The 13,091-nt window shown below is 37.0% G+C and overlaps 1 long non-coding RNA gene across 8 annotated transcripts in view; it reads left to right on the top strand.

The window, feature by feature from the left end:
- LOC118163342 overlaps nucleotides 1-13,091 on the top strand; it is a 198,272-nt gene that overhangs the window by 161,973 nt on the left and 23,208 nt on the right. For 6 of the 8 annotated variants that reach the window (XR_004749004.1, XR_004749009.1, XR_004748999.1 and 3 more), the window contains one exon: nucleotides 2,066-2,132. The exons of 1 other annotated variant lie outside the window; for it this stretch is intronic. This is a non-coding gene — a long non-coding RNA (uncharacterized LOC118163342). Of the gene's footprint in view, nucleotides 1-453; nucleotides 579-2,065; nucleotides 2,133-13,091 lie in introns of all 8 variants that reach the window. One more of the 8 variants, XR_004749000.1, reaches the window with a different exon arrangement.

Raw genomic sequence — 13,091 nt, 5'->3', positions numbered from 1 at the left:
AAATAATACAAATTTATCTCTAGTCTGTTAGAGGATGGGTGCCCATCTTGTCAGCCCTTTTTTGGACAGCATTGTTTGTAAAGAGCAGTCTTTTACTGATACAAAAATAAGCCACATGATTTCTCCTCTGAATTCCATAATGAAATTAAAAATATAATTCTGGAAATGTACTTATTGCAAAAACAATCTAACCAAAATTTGCAAACCTTGTTATTGTATAGTATCTTGTAGATAACTGTGGGAGTTTGTTTACCATTTCTGATAATTTGTTCACACCAGCCATGAGAAACATACTTCTTCAATATCCACATTTTAAAAAACTGTAAAGAAAAAGAAATCATCCTTTCAAGTTTGGCAGGCAAAAATGTGAAAAGGATTAGTGAACATAGATCTCATATTTTACATAATAATAAGGTGTACATTTATATATACTTTTTCCTTTCTTCCTCATAGACAATAACAAACTTCTCCAGCTGATTGTTTTTCATTTTTCATGAGCACCTTCTCACTTGAGCCTGCAACAGAAATAGTGTGGCCAGCAGGACAGGGAAGTGACTGTCTGTCTGTACTCAGCACTGGTAAGACTGCACCTGGAATACTGTGCTCAGGTTTCAGCCCCTCACTACAGGAAGGGTATTTTGTTGCTCAAGGATGTGCAGAGAAGAGCAATGAAGCTGGTGAAGGGACTATAGAGCAAGGCTTATGAGAAGTGTCTGAGGGAGTTGTGGTTGTTTAATGTGGAGAGAAGGAGGCTGAGGGGAAACCTCTTTGCTCTCTGCAACAAGCCGAAAGGAGGTTACAGTGAGGAAGGTGTCTGTCTCATTGCTCAGGTGACAAGTGATAGGATGCAAGGAGATGGTCTCAGATTGCACAAGGTCTTGAGCTTGGATTGAATATTTGGAAGGATTTCTTCACAGAGTGGGTAGTCAAACACTGGAATGAGTGGCCAATGGAAGTGGTGGAGTCCCCAGCCCTGGAGCTACCTACTTAAGAGTCATGTTGATGTAGCACTAAAGGACGTGGTTTAGTCATGAGGCTTGGTAGGTCAGGCTGATGGTTGGACTTGATGGTCTTGAATGTCTTTTCCAACCTAAATGATTCTATGATTCTATGATTTCTTTTTTTTTTGATTGTTTTGTTTTTAATTAATAACTTTATAACAAAAGACATTCACTGACTTAAACTTCTACATTGATATTTGGTTTTTGCTCTGTTGTACTATGTTTTTCATTAAACTGCTGGATAATATTTTCATTATAAATTTTATTCTTCACTCTGAAAGACTGCTTTCTACTATTTCTGTTGTGAAAAAAAAATAGTTTTGTACATTTCAAGGGTTGAAAAAATGAGGGCATGGAGTGTGCATCACTGGGACAATTTGATGATGTATTTTGAAGCTCTGAAGAAATCAGGCACAGTCTTGGTAAAATAATATGTATGAAACATACATGGTCAATACAAGTATATAGTGACATCATCTAGTTGAACTCTGAGAGACTGAAGCACTGCCTAGTATATGTTTAGGTACTCATCACACATGCAAATAGCACAGGAATTAGGAATATAATCTGAATTATCATCCCTTAGTTGGGAAAATTGTCACTTACCTAAATTTGCAACACAAAGGTGGGAAGATATTAAACTTGTTAAGATTTGTTTGGATCAAAATAAAATAAAAAATATCATTTAAAAGTATTATTACCTAGTCTTTTAAATTATAGTTAGAATATATATATATATATATTAATTGCAGATGATGTTTAGAGGGTGCAAGTTTACCTCTGGCTCTAAAGCTCTTGAGGGTTTTCACTTTGCAAAGCACAACCACCCCCTGACATTTTCTTATTTCTTATATCGTTTTCAAGGAATCTGATACAAATTTATCTACAATTTTCCTTTTCTGAAGTCGAAGTAATCTCTTTGTTGACAAAGCATCTCACTTCTCTGACACATTTAGTTTGTCCCCTCCTTCTAAAGAATAAATTTGGTGATGATAATTGTCCTTACAATTAACAATTAACAGATATAAATTTGTAAATAATTCGACATTTTTTTTTGGTGACAGAATGCATGCTGTGTTCCATGTGATAGCACTCAAGATGATCTGTTCCATAATGTCCTGTGAGACCAAGGTAAGACTGACTGGCATGTAATTCCCTGGATCCTCCTTCCTGCTCTTATGGAGTACACATAGGATGTTCTGTAAACATGCCTTAATACGTAGGTAACCAAATATGAAAACTCTGCAAGATTTTCTCAAAAGCAGCACTCATAACAGCAGGATTTAAATATTTTCTTTGACATTATTTGAGTCGAATTTCTTCTTATCATAACCATTTTTCAATCTACGTATATAAAAATGGGAATAATCAATTAAATAGTAAACATTTTTTCTATTGTACAGAAGTTGAGTTTTATGTTCATTGCTACTTAAAGCTGTTCTAAATCAGCATCTCTTAACTAGAGTTCAAGAATAAAAATTAATATTTCATTTTTAGTTTTACCATTTCCTGTTTACCACTGTCATCCTCATTCCTCATGAAATCTTATATCACAAGAGTATCTCAGTTTATATTCTTTGTAAACCCACACCTTTTCCTGTTATTGAATTATCCAGCAGGAAATGAATTTCTCTTCCAATGAAGCTCCACTTCTGATTTGCTGTTTCTGATATTTCAGAATGCTGTGACACACACTCTTCTAAGCATTGTCTATAGAATTTGACATACAAGAAGCCAGTTATAGAAATTATGCATCCAATTATTCCATACATGTGTTTTCATAACCAAATAAACCATAGTAGCAAATGAGGTATTTTCACACGTATCTTGAAATGCATGAGAGAAAGAATAGATATACATATGCAATATGTATAGAGAGACTCTGAAAAGAGGATCTAGAATTATATGCAAAAATTCTGAACATTGTCCATCTCAAAAAAAAATGTATTTTACTCAACATTATTTTAAAAATCTCTACTACATGAAGTGACACAGCTCATCACTACTGAAATACAGCTCCACACCTTGCTTTTGAATTTACTCTGACATATGCTTCCCATAAACATTTTATGAAAAAATATACAGCATTCCATATATTTTCAAAAGACCTAACTGATCCACTAGAACTTTATATAAAGAGTAACAGAAATTTGTGAAAATTTCCTGTGTTCTGGTGCAAGATCTCCAGTAACCAGCAGAATACTCCAGCAGTCAATACCGTGTCTGGTCCTGTGTAATATGTACATTAATGATCTGGATGATGGGGTAGAGTGCACCTTCAGTAAATTCACAGATGACACAAAGCTGGGAAAGAGTGGCTGACTCACCAGAGGTTTGTGCTGCCATCCAGAGAGACCTTAACAGGTTGGGGAGGTGGGCTGAGAAAAAGCTCATGAAGTTTAATAAGGAGAAGTACAGAGTCCTGCAACTGGGGAGGAACAACTCAGGCATCAGTATTTGCTGGGGGCTGCCCTACTGGAAAACAGCCTGGCAGAAAAGAACCTAAGAGTCCTGGCAGACACCAAGTTGTACATGATTCAGCAATGTGCCCTTGCCACAAAGAAGTTTAGTGGTATTCTTGGTTGCATTAGGAAAAGTACTGTCAGCAGGTCAAAAGGAGTGAGCCTTCCTCTCGGCATTGGTGAGGCTACATCCAGAGTCCTGTGCACAGTTCTGGGCTCCCCAGTGCAAGAGAGTTATGGACATACTGGAAAGAGCCCAACAGAGGACTATCAGTATGATCAAGGGACTGGAGCATTTCTCCAATGAGGAGAGGCTGAGAGAGCTGGGGCTGTTCAGCATGGAGAAGAGGAGGCTGAGCAAGGATCTTATCAGTGTGTACAGATGCCTGAAGGCAGGTCGCAAAGAGGATAGAAACGGGCTATCGGTGTTGCCCAGTGACAGAACAAGAAGCAACGGGCACAAACTAGAACACAAGAGATTCCCTCTGAAAGCAGGAAGCACTTTACTGTGAGAGTGAAGAAGCACTTGAACTGGTTGCCCAGTGAAGTTGTGAAGTCCCCATCGGTGGAGATCTCCAAAAGACATAGTCATGGCCAAGCTCCTCTGGGTATTCTTGCTTTGGCAGGGAGGTTGGACCAGATGACCTCCAGAGGTCACTTCCAATCTAAACCATTCTGTGATTCTGTGACATAACCCTTAATATTCTGAAAGTATGAGGCAGCATATACTAACCATGAATATTTTGCAAGTATGATTCATTCTTTCAGAATATTAAGCACAATTAACTACATTCAAAATGAAATTCCATTGTAAAACCGTGGATCTTTTCTGTAAGCAACATATTTTAGACGAAGCATAGTTCTAAAACAATATCATCTCAAGTTATTAAAAGAAACATACTTGAGACTGTCTACATATCAAAACCGTAATATTTTTATAGCTGAGACAGAGTAACTGATAGGTCTTCCATAATATCTAATATGACCTTTTTTTTTTTGTTTTTTGTTGTTGTTGTTGGAGTAAAACTTATATACTAGACAAATTTCATCCCTAGTAGTAGCTGCTTCAGGAGAGAAACTATTTCTGATCAGACAGAAGCAGAAAGACAGATTGCCCATATCAATAGGAATCTGTTTGGGAGTACTTGAATGTCTGTGAGTAGATTGAATATTTCACACACCTTTCACTGAAGTCTTTATTCAGTATTTAGACATAGAGAAATTGCTTCACTCATTTAGTGGTCTCTCTAGTCTGTTTTTATCCATATTTCATGGTTACCTGAAAATAATTTACAGACAAAAAAAAAAAAAAAAAAATAGAAAGCAGAGAATAACAGCAGATTTTGTTCCCACAGCTTTCATAAATAATAATAATAATAATAATAAAGACTGCTTAGAGGGCAAAAAGGCCATATATGAAACCTTAAAAAATATACTTTAAGAATAGATATGCTTTAAGTAAAGAAAGATTAAGGACAGAAGATTTCTCTAAACCAGGTTCATTCAAATGTAGCCACATATGTCCTTTTCTTTCTAACTACTCCATATCTAGAGTTTAGAGGCTGAACCTGAAGCCTGCAACAAACTTAAAACATTACAGAGTGAAATAAATGGGTCTCTTCCAAATGAATCCCAGATGATGCCAAGTGGAGGAAGATTTATGTGTATGTTATATAAATATTTAATGATATGGCCAAAAACCTACTGCCACTTAGCAAAAAGACATTTATTATTCCTGTGAAATATGACTTTTTAGCCAATAGGACTAAAGTATGCTAATGACCTCAAGTGAATTGTATTGTTAGTCATTAAACATTTCTTGACTTCTGATTGGATAAGTCACCTCTGAGATCATAGTCCCACCACCAGCCATATGTTATTCTTTAACAGTGAAAAAAGAGGTCTGAAGTGATTTTAAAAATATATATAAAAATATAAAGTTAATTATAGGAATGAAACAAAACGAAGGTATGTCTTACACATGAATTTCAGAAGGGCTATTGCTTTGAAATTTTTGACATAGGCAAAAAAATGCATGGAAATTGCTATGTGAGAACTTTTCACAAACACCCTGAGACTAATGTTTGAAGAAAATTCCCACAATTTCTTTCAAATGTCAGTTTTTTGTGTGTTTGTTTTGTTTACTTTTTGTTTTTCAGAACTTACCTTACTCTTAAAATGTAGTTTTGAAAAAATATTATTTCCATAAAGTGTTTGAATTCAATGTCTTTCCATGTCCATTGAGATCTGTAAATAAATGGATAAGACTCTAAATGGGAAAAATATGACTATTCTGTTAAATCTATGTTGTTAGAGTAGACATACAATGAACTTTAAACTGCCACTTAAAGCTGAAATTATTTCTAGTAATTCAGCTGGTTCCTCAAAAATTAAGTCCCATACTTTTACTGGCTTTGTTTTATTGGGATGTTTATTCAAATATTTGGCAAAGGAGAGAAAAGGAGTCTCACATTTCCCATCCTCCTGAGAAGCAATGCAGACACATCAATTCCAGCATGGCAAAGCACCACTGAGGATGACCAGGTGATATTATGAGTTGTTTATGTAGGAATGAGTTAGTCAGGTTTCTCAGTGCAGCATGCTGTTGTCAGAGTAGATGCACTTACATTGTCCAAGATGCTGCATTTTCCACTTCTCTAGTTTCCACAGCCAACATGATAAACAGCATCAGCAAATTTGGCCCAAGGATCACCAAGTAATTAACAGAGTACTACAGGAATTTCACAGACTTGGGTCTTATTACTCCTGAGCAACAGCTTTTTTAAATTTGCTTCTACAATGCAAAAGGAGTATTAATTGCAGGTGACACCTTGTTATTCTATGATTTTCTGGTCTGTCCTTCAGAAAGGTCTACTTTTCTCTGTTAACTTTGCAGCTCACTGCCATTCAGACAATAGATTGGCTGGTAAGTTATCTCAAACACTTGGGACATTAACAAATTCTAATTGGCTATGTAATAGGAGCAGACAGCATGTACAATATTAAACCACTTCTGAACCACCTATTTTCTGTATGCAAATCAGACAGAAACAAATGTTTGGCCCCAGCTGGGCGAAAAGTCCCATTTAGAATTCTTTTCCTCTTCTTTGTTCTTTGATGTTCTGCAAATGAGCTTTAGAACTCTGCTCTTCACACAATTCAATTTTACAGGCCCATTATCTGAGATATAATGTGGAGGTTAAATATATCAGGGCAGCCATTATGTGAAAATAATTAACAGTAATGAATAATGCACTAATTCCACTGATGAGAGATGGTTATATGTGTAATGAAGTGTTGGGGCAGCCCTGACAAATGAAATTAAAATATTTAAACACTGTTTTATGATATTACTTTGCTCATATAATTTCCTTTACCTACAATGAGCCACTTCGATTATCGTCATTATCTTGACAGCTCTGAAGGATGAAATAGTGCAGGTTAATGTGACAGCGATTAGTCAGAGAGAAAATCCATCACATAAAGCAGAACAGAGTGAGGGAGAAAGGTCTCTATACTTTCCTGTTTCAAACATGAGAAGAATGATACTATCAACATCACTTCAATATTAAATGGATAGAATTATCTTGTCATTCATTTACAGCCTCTGAAGAACTACCTATTTGTACCAGCAAAGGAAAGGTCAGCCTTTCTTTATCATCCATAAAAATATGTTGATGGATTCCTTATATCAATAATGGTGGCAGAAACAGAGACAGGAAACAAGCTAGGAAATTTAACAGGCAAGCACTCTAAGTTTTGTATTCAAAGCTCTTAACGGTTTTATATTTTTAAGTTTTGCTTCACATGATGGTGTAATCTTCAAACAATGCACAGAGTGAAATAAACTGAGACACTAACATATGTTTTGTGGAAGTAGCTTAAGCAGTAGAAGGGACTACCTATTGCACAACTACTCTTCATGCATATGTGTATATAGGTATGAATTGTCTACAAATACGCACAAAAACTAAAAAGTTTCCTATCTAGATGCCAAGTTAGGCTAAAGTCAGATTCATTATAGTCAGAAACATTATAGTCATCTTATTTTCAAAGGTATTGACCACACATTGTTTCCAGATACATCAATAGACAAGGCAGGACCAAGCTGTCAGAAATAAGTTAAGTTTTATGGATCAGACAGCAAAGTAGGAAACACATCGGTAGTTAGGTACCTACTTCAAGGTCCTCAGAAGAGAAATAAGCAGGAAGATGTACAATCTAACCTGGGGAGAAATGCAAAGGAGCATGTGGGTATCAGTCACTTAAACTGACAGATCAGAGGCATGCAAATCCAGAGCACTGAGACACTCAAAAAAAGGAACCGGCATTTCTTTCCTAGATCAGGGACAGTTTTACAGCTACATTGGTTAAACCATTCAATTGAGATGCTGTTTCACAGTCCTTGTTCGGACAGAGAAGAGTAGAGATTTGAATCTCTTATTCACACATGAAACCTGAGATTTAATTTTTCATACGATTTTTAGAAAAAGCACAGAGAAACACCAACTCTCAGTAACTCTTGCATTTCCCTCAGGTGTAACCCATTCCAGATTCAGTTTCTTTCTGTAAAACACTTGAGTTTCAATTCTCTGTTTGAGGGGGCCATACTGGTTTGGGAGGTAGGTGAATAAAGAGGGTGTATCAGGATATACAGAGGATTCCTCTTTTGAAGTACCACATAAGGATCTTGGAGATACCAGAGCCAAAGGACATCATACTGTTAACGGTATCTTTGTCCATTGCAGCAAAATTAGCAGTTAGAGCACTCAAGACCCTGTCTGACTAAATGGCATCTGAACAGTGACTTTTCTTAACAATATGAATGGTGAGTTAGATAGTCGTGACATTTTTATTTTGGTGTCCAAGTGTAGCTTATACAAGTTTAATTTTTGCCATCTGCCCTGGAAACTATAATTTTAACTTGAAAAACAAAGAAGCAAACAAAAAGTGGTAAATTTAGCAAAGGTTCGCCTTTCTTATTCATGTAAGTCATTGTAATTGCAGTTATTTTTATTATTGTTATTAATTGTACACCGTGGTAGTGCACTCCCCCCAGAAGTGAAAGATGTCCTTGTTTTAAGCACTGCACAGATACAGAGTAGTAGATAATCCATGTACTGAAGAGCTTGTAATTTAAATAGACAAGACATATCAAGGCTGTGTATGCACCCATTTTACTCAAGTGGCAGGAACAACTTGATGGTAGCAAATGTCGTGTTATTAGCTCCACAATGCAATGATGGTAGAGGAAGGGAGGTGTTGCGCAGAATTGCATAATATGTCAATACTGCTTGGCATCATTGTCTTTCCTGCAGGGCTGCAATCATATCTTGAAGGCAGAGCCCTGTGCTGAGAGCACATAGAGATTCTGTGCCTCAGAGGAAGCTCTTGAAAACACTGTTCTTCAACAGGCATCCTGCCTCTAACCACAGGTTGTAAGGACATCTCCATCACCCATGACTAGGGAACAAGAAACTGGAGCCACAAACAGTTCTGTGAAACTTGTAGACTCTTCCTTAATGCCTGGGTCTAGGGATGCTCCAGAAATATCCCTGTTTTTTCTTGGTATAGCATGGCATAGCAACATTTTTTGTACACAAAACCAACTGAAAAAAAGTGGAATGCACACAGCATAGCAAATCATTTTGTTTTAATCTAAATGCAAAGGAAACTTATTTCTCTGTCATAGTCAGCTAAGAAACTGTCTTTAAACTGCACTGAAGGGTAGAGGTGGTAATTTGTATTTTGCTGTTCTCCGGGACAGTTTGCACTGTCTGCCAGCTGAGTGGTCAAACCACTACAGTGGTTAAAACAGAAGAAGCAAGGGGCTTGAAAATTGAGGGAGACAGGCAATAAATGAAGAAATACATCAATCAATTAAAAAGCATCAGCATCAAAGTTTCAACATCATTCTTCATATTGAGTATCAGCCCCATTGGACGTAATGAGACTGCACACAGTACAAGTTAGAATGAGCAGTGAGAGCAGGGTCCATCACTGTGGACATCCAGAGACCCTACAACACTGTTGCTCACAGTATCCAAGTATGTTTGGGGGCAGCTCTGGCTTACGCTTTTGGGAAGTTAGCATCTACAATCCCAGAATAAATTTTCTTGTTTGCAGACTAAGAGTCCATACAAAAGAAGCATGTGACCTTTTGAGCTAATATGCCTGTAAAAAACTCATTCAAATTTCAGTGGTTCTTTCATTTTGCTAGTTTTAAAATACAATTTACTTCATTTATCGGACAATGAAGTGCCTCTGTAATAAATCTAACATTAAAAAATCATTTCCAGCAAATTACTCCAATAAAATCAATGAAGGTCAGGCTCAGCTGTAGAAACAAATAAATTACCTGCTATTGATAGGGTAGGCAGACTTAATTGTCATTTAGAAAGGCTAAAAGGGATAAAGAAATCTAATAGAAGGAACACATTTATACAGCAAAAATGAGAAAACAGTGAAAGTTTTACCCTGACAGCTCCCATCCATAGGATTGACTCAGTCCCTAAGCAGCACAGGCAGTTGTTTTAACTCTCAGTAGGACATTGGTATGTGCTTTGTATCTGTCAATATTTACCTGCTTCTGTGTTGCCTTGTGATCTTTTTACCTTTCATATGTTGAAACCCCCAAACAGTATTTCTGGTAATAGGAAATGAAGAACTGATAGAATTGAACAATCCCATTCTTGGATTTTTCAGCCAGGTTAAAAGCAGTTTGACCCAATTCAGGCTTTGCAGGACTTCCAAGTATTAAAGAAACATAAAGCTGGACATTTGCTAGTGGGATTTGCCATCCTCTGACAACAAAGTTATGATTTTATAGTTAAGATCTTCTTTGTAAAACAACTTTATTTATTTTAAAAGCTGTCCAGCTGTTGCTGGGAGACATCTAAAAATGGCATTACCCCAATGTATTTCAACTGTAGCAGTGTACAGTATCAGTTTTCTTCTCTTTGAAAAACACTTTAAAAAAATATATATTATTAGTATTATTATTATTGTTTATGTTTACTGCCACCCAATGGGGATAACAAAGGGAGAGCAAAGTGTTGGAAAATTCATATGTTCAAAATGCATGAAATCTTCTGGGTAGGAAATTAAATTTCATCTCTTTTGAAAGTGTGAATCCCACTCCAGATTGCAAAGCAGTGATATAACCAGTGACACAACTGAATATCATTCAACTGGGAAGGCTCTAAATATTTCTGTGATGGATACAAAGTGCTCTGCAAGTGAGCCATTTCCAAGACTTTGCAGAATTTAACCCTCACACACTTGGGTTAGAGGGACATTAGAAGACCAGATGACCTTATAGACACCAGTTCTTATAATAACACTTTTAACAGGACAGGAATTTCTACTGTGGAAATTAAAATAAATAAATAAATAAATAAATTCAATTTTATTCTATTTTGTTATTGCTTAGCTATAATGCTATAATGGGGAAATCACAAACTAATGAATCAGACATGACCAAATACAACAATTAAAAGTGAAGGCTTTCATAGCTACAGCTGTTCAGTCCAGAGGTGCATGCCTGTTGCAATGCTTGCAGTATGTAATAAATATAAACCTGCCATCTATTGGCAAATTAGTGCCACATGGAAGTGAGCTGGGTACATCCTTGGAACAATTTACTTGTGGAAACACTGTAAATTGTGGTCATGAAGAACAGGCAGTCTAGAAATTGTGACTGAAGGATGCTCAAGACCTATAAACACAAGGAAATCCTCAGAAAGGAAGTCTGCCTGGCTGTTTGTGCTATTCAAGTTCTCTGCTAAAGGCACATGCTAATCAACCACATGTGGCCAGACACTGAATGGAAACCTCAGGTCTTGGAATTACTGCTTTTTCTTTCTTCTGGTGATTACAGACCAGGTTGTCTCACAGTTAGATGACTGCACATCATTTTTTCTTCAACACAATGTGGATTTAATAACAACAATGTAAGTCTCTTTGTCTCACAGAATGCCACTAATGCCTTTTCATTGTCTTCAGCAGCAAGTTATGAAAAACTGAACCAATAATAAACTATTGTCTGCTGTTTTATTCTATTTCCCCTTAAAACAAACAAACAAACAAACAAAAAATCAACCAAACAAGAAAACAAAAAACACTCCTCCCCCGCCGCCCCCCCCCCCCCCCCCAGTTCTCAGATTACATTTTTTTTTCTTTCCTTCTAGCCCTCAAATGAATTAAAATTTGTTCCTGGGTATTATATTAGCAAGTGCTCTGAAGCTGATATGATCCATGGTGCATGCTGAAGCAGAGATATGAGGACATTGAGGACATTCAATGTACTTATTTCTTCCTGATCATCTTGGCCAGATCAGTTCTCTTGTAAGGCTAATTAGAGAATACTGAACAGTCCTACAGTCATCTATCAGGTCTACTAGCATGGAGACTTTAGTCTAAATGCTTTAGTTATTATCCCTCTTTTATTGACTGCTTTTCTATCCTTCTTTTTTTAACTGCTTTTCTTTTTCTTGCTTTTAAATGATCATTGCAAGATTGAAACATCAGCTCAGTATATTTTATTCCCAAATGACCATGCAAGGGTTTTGTCTAGCATCAGTCTAGGCCATTGCAAATATGACTGCTTACCTGTGTGGCCTTGAGATGAAATACATATATATATATATATGTATATATTCTATAAAATATATAGAAATATATGTCTCTACTTCATTTATTTCTATATTGTCCACTGCTTTATACAGTCTTAGTTGGTTGGAAGTTTCTTATGACAAAGTCATTTGGGTCTAGCTGATAAAAGTTACAGCTGGATTTGTTGCTGTAATCCATTAGGCTTCTGAAGGGCCAGAGAGGTGCCAGCATACCACAGTCAACAGCACTTTTATGAGCTTAATCTGGAAAGCAGCTGTCACAGAAGCAGCTGACATATTTGTTGGGGTTCCTGTGGCACTGTTAGAAGACAAAAGTTCTGCTGCATCTGTCAGTGCCTTCTAGCCAGCCCCTCAGGATCATTCACTTGCACTGGAAAAAGCTGGTTTTGTAATGGAAGGGGATGGATATGATTTGAAGCAGGAGAAAACAAGATAGAGTGGGGATATATGATGTCCAGTATTGGGTCTGGCTGGAATGGAGTTAACTTTCCCCAGAGCAGTTATACTGTTATGCTCTGCACTTGCAGCTAGAACAGCCCTGATATCACACCAATGTTGCATCTACTGCTAAGTGGTGCTGGCACAGCATGAAGACTTTCAAGAACCCCCCAAAACCAGTATGCTAGGGTTGGGCAAGAGGTGGGGAAGGGACATCACCAAGACAGTTGACCTATACTGACCAAAGGGATATTCCATACTATGTGGTGTCACACTCTGCAATAAAACGTGGGAAAGGGGAAGGAGGGTGAGGTGGTTTTACTGTGCTAGGCAGCTGAACACCACAACCGTTCTCTCACTCCCCCTCCTCAGATGAGGAGGGGAAGAAGTAAAGGAAAGAACAACTCACAGGTTGAGGTAAGGATAATTTAATTAAAGAGAAAAAAATATTATTAAGGAAATACTATTATTAATTAAACAATTCAACTAAAGGGAAAAAAGGGAAAGGGGAAGAGGGAGGGGGAAAGGGAATAACTAAACAAAACAAGTAAAGGCTA

Source organism: Oxyura jamaicensis, chromosome 1 (assembly GCF_011077185.1).
Source record: "Oxyura jamaicensis isolate SHBP4307 breed ruddy duck chromosome 1, BPBGC_Ojam_1.0, whole genome shotgun sequence".
Lineage (NCBI taxonomy): Eukaryota > Metazoa > Chordata > Aves > Anseriformes > Anatidae > Oxyura > Oxyura jamaicensis.
This window is presented reverse-complemented; position numbering and strand designations above follow the sequence as displayed.